The sequence below is a fragment of the Calonectris borealis genome, chromosome 3, assembly GCF_964195595.1.
Source record: "Calonectris borealis chromosome 3, bCalBor7.hap1.2, whole genome shotgun sequence".
In the NCBI taxonomy this organism is placed as follows: Eukaryota; Metazoa; Chordata; class Aves; order Procellariiformes; family Procellariidae; genus Calonectris; species Calonectris borealis.
The window spans coordinates 10,210,907-10,218,521 of record NC_134314.1 but is presented as its reverse complement, the minus strand read 5'-3'; positions in this window follow the sequence as shown (position 1 = coordinate 10,218,521).

Below are 7,615 nucleotides of genomic sequence, written 5' to 3'. Positions count from 1 at the left end.
CCTCAATGTCCTTCTTGTAGTGAGGGGCCCAAAACTGAACACAGTATTCGAGGTGCAGCCTCACCAGTGCCGAGTACAGGGGCACGATCACCTCCCTGCTCCTGCTGGCCACACTAGTTCTGATACAGGTCAGGATGCCGTTGGCCTTCTTGGCCACCTGGGCACACTGCTGGCTCATGTTCAGCTGGCTGTCAACCAGCACCCCCAGGTCCTTTTCCTCTGGGCAGCTTTCCAGCCACTCTTCCCCAAGCCTGTAGCGTTGCATGGGGTTGTTGTGGCCAAAGTGCAGGACCCGGCACTTGGCCTTGTTGAACCTCATACAGTTGGCCTTGGCCCATTGATCCAGCCTGTCCAGGTCCCTCTGCAGAGCCTTCCTACCCTCCAGCAGATCAACAGTCCCGCCCAACTTGATGTCATCTGCAAACTTACCGAGGGAGCACTCGATCCCCTCATCGTTGATATATTATAGTCCTCTTGTTTGCTGTCCTTCAGTCTCGTGATTCTCTTGTTGCTGGCTAATTGTAGGTCCAGCTCCCCACGCACATTTTAAGAACTCTACCCCCAGGATTTTAGAATAGAATAGAATAGAATAGAATAGAATAAAATGGAATGGAATAGAATAGAATAGAATAGAATATTTCAGCTGGAAGGGACCTACAACGATCACCTAGTCCAACTGCCTGACCACTTCAGGGCTGACCAAAAGTTAAAGCATATTATTAATGGCATTATCCAAATGCGTCTTAAACACTGGCAGCCATGGGGCATCGACCACCTCTCTAGGAAGCCTGTTCCAGTGTTCGACCACCCTCTGGGTAAAGAAATGCTTCCTAATGCCAAGTCTGAACCTCTCCTGATGCAGCTTTGAACCATTCCCACGTGTCCTATCACTGGATACCAGGGAGAAGAGCTCAGCACCTCCCTCTCCACTTCCCCTCCTCAGGAAGCTGTGGAGAACAATGAGGTTGCCCCTCAGCCTCTTTTTTCCAAACTAGACAAACTCAAAGTCCTTAGCCGCTCTTCATAGGACATTCCTTCCCGCCCTTTCACCAGCTTTGTTGCCCTCCTCTGGACACATTCAAGGACCTTCACATCCATCTTAAATTGTGGGGCCCAGAACCTCACACAGTACTTGAGGTGAGGCCGCACCAATGCTGAGTACAGAGGATAATCACCTCTTTTGACGGGGTGGTTATCTGTGTTTGATGCACCCCAGGATGCGGTTTGCCTTTTTGGCTGCCAGGGCACCCTGCTGACTCGTATTGAGCCTGCTGTCCACCAGCACTCCCAGACCCCTTTCTGCAGGGCTGCTCTCCAGCCACTCCTCTCCCAATTTATACTTGTGCCCAGCGTTACTCCATCCCAGGTACAAAGTCCGACATTTGGACTTGTTAAATTTCATGCCATTAATGATTGTCCAATGCTCCAATCTATCTAGATCCCTCTGCAAGGCCTCTTGTCCCTCAAGAGAGTCAGCAGCACCTCTCAGTTTGGTATAGTCAGCAAACTTGCTAATCATGCATTCAACTCCTGCATCTACATCACTGATAAATATATTGAACAGAACTGGCCCTAGAATTGAACCCTGAGGAACACCGCTGGTGACCAGTCACCAGCCAGATGTAGCCCTATTCACTACAACCCTTGAAGCCCTGCTGTTCAGCCAGTTCTTCACTCAGCGCACCATGTACCTGCTCATCCCATAGCTGAACAACTTGTCCAGAAGGATGCTGTGAGGGACAGTATCAAAAGGTCTACTAAAATCCAGAAAAACTACATCCACTGCCTTCCCTTCATCTACTAGGTGGGTGACCTTATCATAGAAGGATATCAAACTAGTTAGACAGGACTTTCCCTTTGTGAACACATGTTGACTGTGCCGGATGATTGCATTATTCTTTAAATGCCTTTCAATAGTACTCGGTATGATCTGCTCCATAATCTTTTTGCCCACTCTAAAATTCCCGCTGAGTTTTTAGTGAGTTGGGTCTTAGAAAGGATTTGTGTTTTGACCCAGGGTGCATTCAAAACCTCTGGCCTGCTAACATGTTTTGTATTTCATGACACTTGCCAACAGTCTGGGGTAATGTTCATTGCGATTCTAGCACTTGAAAGGCTCCACTGACAAAGCCACTGTTTTCCAGAGTCCTTTTCCAAACCTTCTTAAAGGTCAAAGCCACTACAGTGTGACTGGGAATTTGCTGCACTTTATTCTTTTTAAGATAAAGGCAAATTTAGTGGTTGCTACTATGCATGTTACATTGTAGATGACATTGGCTATTTTTTGATTAGTCATTTTTGTCTAGTGGAAGATTTCAAGGCATAGAAATGGAATCGAAATTCAGTTTCTCTTAATAGTTAAATGCCTTGAACATGCGTTTGCAACACTGAAAAATCCAACACCCAGTTCATTTCTGCTATAACACACGTAGTGTTTTTCTATTTGTTTGTTTATTTTTGTGTTGAAGACAGGTGCTTTTAACAATGCATAAAGTGACATTTTCAGACTCTGGAACTCATTCCCTGCAGCATTAACTGTCTGTGACTATTCAAAGGTGACTTTGTATTGGCTGAGGTTAGCTTTTTGCTACTCTCTAGCCTAATATTTCCTATTTAACGTCATCATTTTCTTTCCCTTGGATTCTTACTTTCTATTTTAAATTTCTATAATGCTTTTTGTCTTTTTATTTTCTCTTTTCTGAGCTTGGATTGGTGTTAACTAGAGTTTTCTGGTGCTTCTGAGCTTTTTAACAGATTAGTTAGACACCTGGATTTCATATTCGAAGGTCATTCTCAGTGAGATTAATCTAGCCTGATCTAAGGCATCTATAATGGAATAGTCAAACTTCAAATTGTCACTGTAGAAACCCTCCATAGCTAATGAGAGAAATAAGTATCTCCAAAGAGCAATTCATGTGACCTGTCACATGCATCTATCTCTGGATGAAAACAATTGTCTCCTGGAAGTGCCTATTTCGCTCTACTAACAATGTAGAATTATGCTACTAACTGGCACCAATGCCAGGGCAGATGAATTTCACTGGTATGTCTAGGGTTTTTTTTTTGTTTTTTTTTTTTTACTGTGCATCTGAGAAATTTGACTTTACACTCTTTTGGTATCTCTGCACATTTTTATTGCCTTGTTGATATTCTTTTGCAAGTGAAGGCTAAAGCAAGTACTCAGCTGGGTTTCCTGCTTCCTTTGGAAAGAGAAAACCATTATTTTTAAGCACTTATTTGAAGAAATGAAAAGTCAAAGATGAATGATACCATAAGTTACATCTTAAGTTAGAAGACATTATCAAAGTTGTGATTTTTAGTAGACATCCAAGAGCTTTATTTCATGGGCTTTAGTTCAATTTCCAATTAATAATTTTTCTTCCTCCCCTCTCCACTTTCTTATCACTATACATAAAAAGATGTGTTAAAATGAAGGAAAAACTTCCTGCTAAGTAGGTCCAACCAGACACCTTCATACCCTGCCCTTGGGAACCTTGCTGGAAGGCTCAATAATCTAAACCAGAATATTTGCAAACAAAGATTAATATATTTACCTGAAAGAATCATGATTGGCAGGGCAAAAGCAGAGTGAGGCAAAGAGGGAAAACTAGAGCAGGACACTGAGGTCAGCATACTATTTATATTCCTCTGAGGAAAGGGATAACAGAGTTCAGAGGTCTTTGATTTCCCCCCACAGACTTTGCCAACAAATGGGAAGAACATCATGTGGATATGTGGTACAATAATTATTCTTGTGACATAGCTTTTTCCCTTCCCTTCCCTTCCCTTCCCTTCCCTTCCCTTCCCTTCCCTTCCCTTCCCTTCCCTTCCCTTCCCTTCCCTTCCCTTCCCTTCCCTTCCCTTCCCTTCCCTTCCCTTCCCTCCCCTTCCCTCCCCTCCCCTTCCCCTCCCCTTCCCCTCCCTTTCCCTCCCCTCCCCTTCCCTCCCCTTCCCTCTCCTCTTTTGTTTTCTTCTTCCCAGAAGTGATTAAGCTGTACTACTGTCTTCAGACTTGGCATCCCTGCAAGCAGCATTGGTCATAGGGTTTCCCACTTTTTTACCTTCTCCCTGTAGCAGAAACAACTTAAAAAGGCCAGATGTATCAATAGCAAAGAGATCTAAAGGAAGAAAGTAAAGCTAAGAGGATAATTAAAATAGCAAAACCAACCACTTTCAGCTAACAAGATGTGACAGTGTACTCCCCCTGCCCCCGACCTGACCTTTTCCCGTAACCCTGCTCAAGCGATAACCACCTGTGGTGACCGTGATGGATGTGTCTGGTTGTGATGGATGCATCCAGCTCATAGTGGATTCGGAGGAGACAGATAACAACACAACAGGCAATGTGTCCACCTAACCACAGTGCTGGTCAATGTCCGACTCAAAACCGACTCAAGAAACTAACGTCTACTTGGTATGTAAATATGACTATGAGTCAGTCATCTTACCCCCATAAATAGTGGGCAGCCCAAGAGCCCTTTGAGCTCTCCTGCACGGCAGTGGGCTGCACGCCAGGATCTCCCTTTGAGTAGGGACACCTCTCAAGGTTACTCCTCAAGGTTGAGAGATTCCTTGCTGAACAGACCCTCGGTAAGTGACTCATAGCATGCTAAACTTTGAAATCTTAGCTAAGTGATATAAAGGACTGATTGCACATATATAATCCTTCAGACATAAACCATTGACCAAGTCTGGGACTAGGATTGGATCCAGCCGCACCTAGACTCCTCTCTGAGAAGGAGTTTAGAAAGAGAGGGGGTCCTTTCTGAACCTCATGACTCAACAGGACGGTCTCCCTGACAATTTTGTCTGACCCTGTCTGCCATGCAGTAAATAATCAAGAGTACCTTGCCATCAAATCTTAACTCACTGTCACATTTACTATCAAACTTTGTTAAATCGCTGTCTTGCATCAATAAACATATTGGTGCTTCTCTCTTAGGAGTGAAGTGCATCTCTCCCTCTCACTCCATCCACGACATAAGATAACGAAGGATCCTTCAGACACTTTCAGCAGGGATCGATGGTACAGTCATGATAATCATAGTACATCGCACCTTTCATCCTGGAGGGTGTCAAATGCTTTGGATATTCAGCACATCAGTACAAGGAATCGCTTCATCTACGACTAACACAAAACCACCCATGGGCTTACATCTGGCAGCGGCTCTGTAGGGAATGGCAGCAATGAAAAGGTGAAGTGTAGGTAAGTAGAAAATCTATCTGTTAAAAATTAAGAGTGCACAGGGCATTAAGCCTACTTAAAACTGGTGGAAAGATTAGACCTCACTGTGCTCAGAGGTAAAGTGCCTGTTTTTCAAGGGTGTTAGTGCTGGTAGCCAGGTCCAGTGAATATAAAGAAGGGATGTGCTGCCAAGAGGGATTTTGCTGTTATTTATATCACATTTGCCAAAGAGTGTGCACTGCAAAGGTAAAAGTCCAGAATGTTAGCTGGAAATGCGAGCTTCTAAACTACTAAAATGGAGGAAATCTGAACTAAAAAGAGGTTTAAAAATAGGAGCATTAACTCTGCAAAAGGCTGGATTCTAGGTTTCTTTCCTACGTGAAAAATTAGGTAATGTTTTTATCCAGAAAAGTTGCCCCAAGAGACATGGAAATGTATTTTCATCAGTTAGTCCCATCCAATGCAGAGTGTCTATTTTAATTGTATTTGTCTCAGCAGTTTCCCAGTCTTTGCTGGTTTTTCCTGTCATTTTTCATGCATTAACCATATTGATATATTTTTTGGCCCTGTCCCAACCAGAAGATTACCCCTTGCCATTACAAGACCTTCTTGATTATTATTCAGCTGCTGTTGAGCTGCATGTTTTATCTTTCCGAGAAAGTTATTTAATACCTAAGTCTAGCTATCTATCCTCATTCTCAAGATTCTCAGCACAAGGCAAATGAAGGCTCAAACCACGGATATATTACTCTAGCTCAGCAGGTTATGGAGCTGTGGTAGCTCTCAAAGATCTCGATGTCAGTCCTTGGCGAATGCAAGGTAATGTAACTTAGCTCATCCCTCTTTCAATATGGCATAGATGGAGTCAAATTGACTTACATTTATCACAAGTTAAAGGTGCATCCAATTGTTTCCACTCCTTTGCCAGCTCATGTTTGAACTGAAGAAACTTTACTGAAATTTTAAGATTTCTTCAGTGATATGCTTCTTGGTTTTTCTCTACTAGGAAAGAATACAGAATGATAACATAATATTTTAAAAACTTTGCTAAACAGGCATTGTATCAGTGCATATTTTTGTGAAACTGACTTTTAAAATACTACATGAAGATATGTGCACCAAAGTCATTCTCGTTAAGGAACTGTTTGAAGACTTGCAATTTTTTTTTTCTAAAAGCTGGTATGGGATATTGGTTATGGCCAGGATAAATCTAAAAATAGCAATACCCCCTATAACGGGAAAGATTTAAATAATATGAATGTTGAAATGTTTGGGTTCTAAAATGCTTTATTATAATATATTCTTTCGTAGCTGGAAGTAGCTGTAGCACATGATCTCGTTTTGCTGAGAAGGTACTTCTCCTCTTAGGCTGTTGTCAGCTGGGAAAAGAAGGGAGCCAGATGAAGGACAAATCCTTACAAAAAGTTCTGTGTTCAGGAGGGCAATCCAAAGCCTTTTGCTGTGACGTGATAGTCTGCAGTGGGCTTCAGTTCAAGCTCTGAGTGGTCTGTGCTGACATCTTTAGCTCATGGCATTTGCTGCTGCCTTCGTTGCTGTCCGTGATGTCTCTGATGGGATATAATTTGCTACAGCTGGCTTAGGTGCAAAACTGCCATGGGCAAAGCTTTCTGTCTTTCCTTAGATGTGCCATTCCATTGTGTGTCTCATCAAAATCAGGCAAACAAATGTGGAGAGAGTAGGTGCTCCTGCATGTGTCATGCTCTGCAAATCAAGTGTAGAGAAACAATCCCTTGCCCAGAGCCCTGCTTGTGCCGCCGCACACATCAGAGCTCAACGACAGAGGGTCTCATTTGTTCTGTTTCTACCTCTTCAAGATCAGAAGAGGTTTAAACAGCTACCTACAGCTAAAGCTCATTATTTTCTGCCTGAATCCTAAGTGGTGGTGGGGTAAGGGGAATACATAAATTTATTCTAAAGCATAATTAGATGCAAGATTCAGGTAGGGATTTAGATATGGCTTGATTAAATCAGAGTCCTTTTCTAATACAAATGAATGTTACTCTGAGAGTCCCATTATTTAAGGGAATTTTCAATGCCAGTTTTTAAAAAAGTGCTCTCTATTCTTTGACATCACATCTTAGCTGAAAACTCCCATCTTCAAGTGTATTCAGTAGGGTGGATCCTCAGCTGAAATATACCCATGTTGTTCCAGTCTCTCTGGTGTAATTACATCAATGAATGTCATCTAAAGATTGGAGGGATAAGAGAAGCAGAGGACATCACTAGCAGGAACGTAATGTTGCTCATGCTCTCGTCATCACTGAGTGAATTCAGCTGACAATCTGAACTAGAAAGATAAAACTTTTGGGCTTAAAAAAAAAAAGAAAAAAATAATGCCTGAAGGTAAACTTTTCTGCATTCATTACATTGCATTACATTAGCACATTAGTGGGAAAAGGGAGGGAGAAA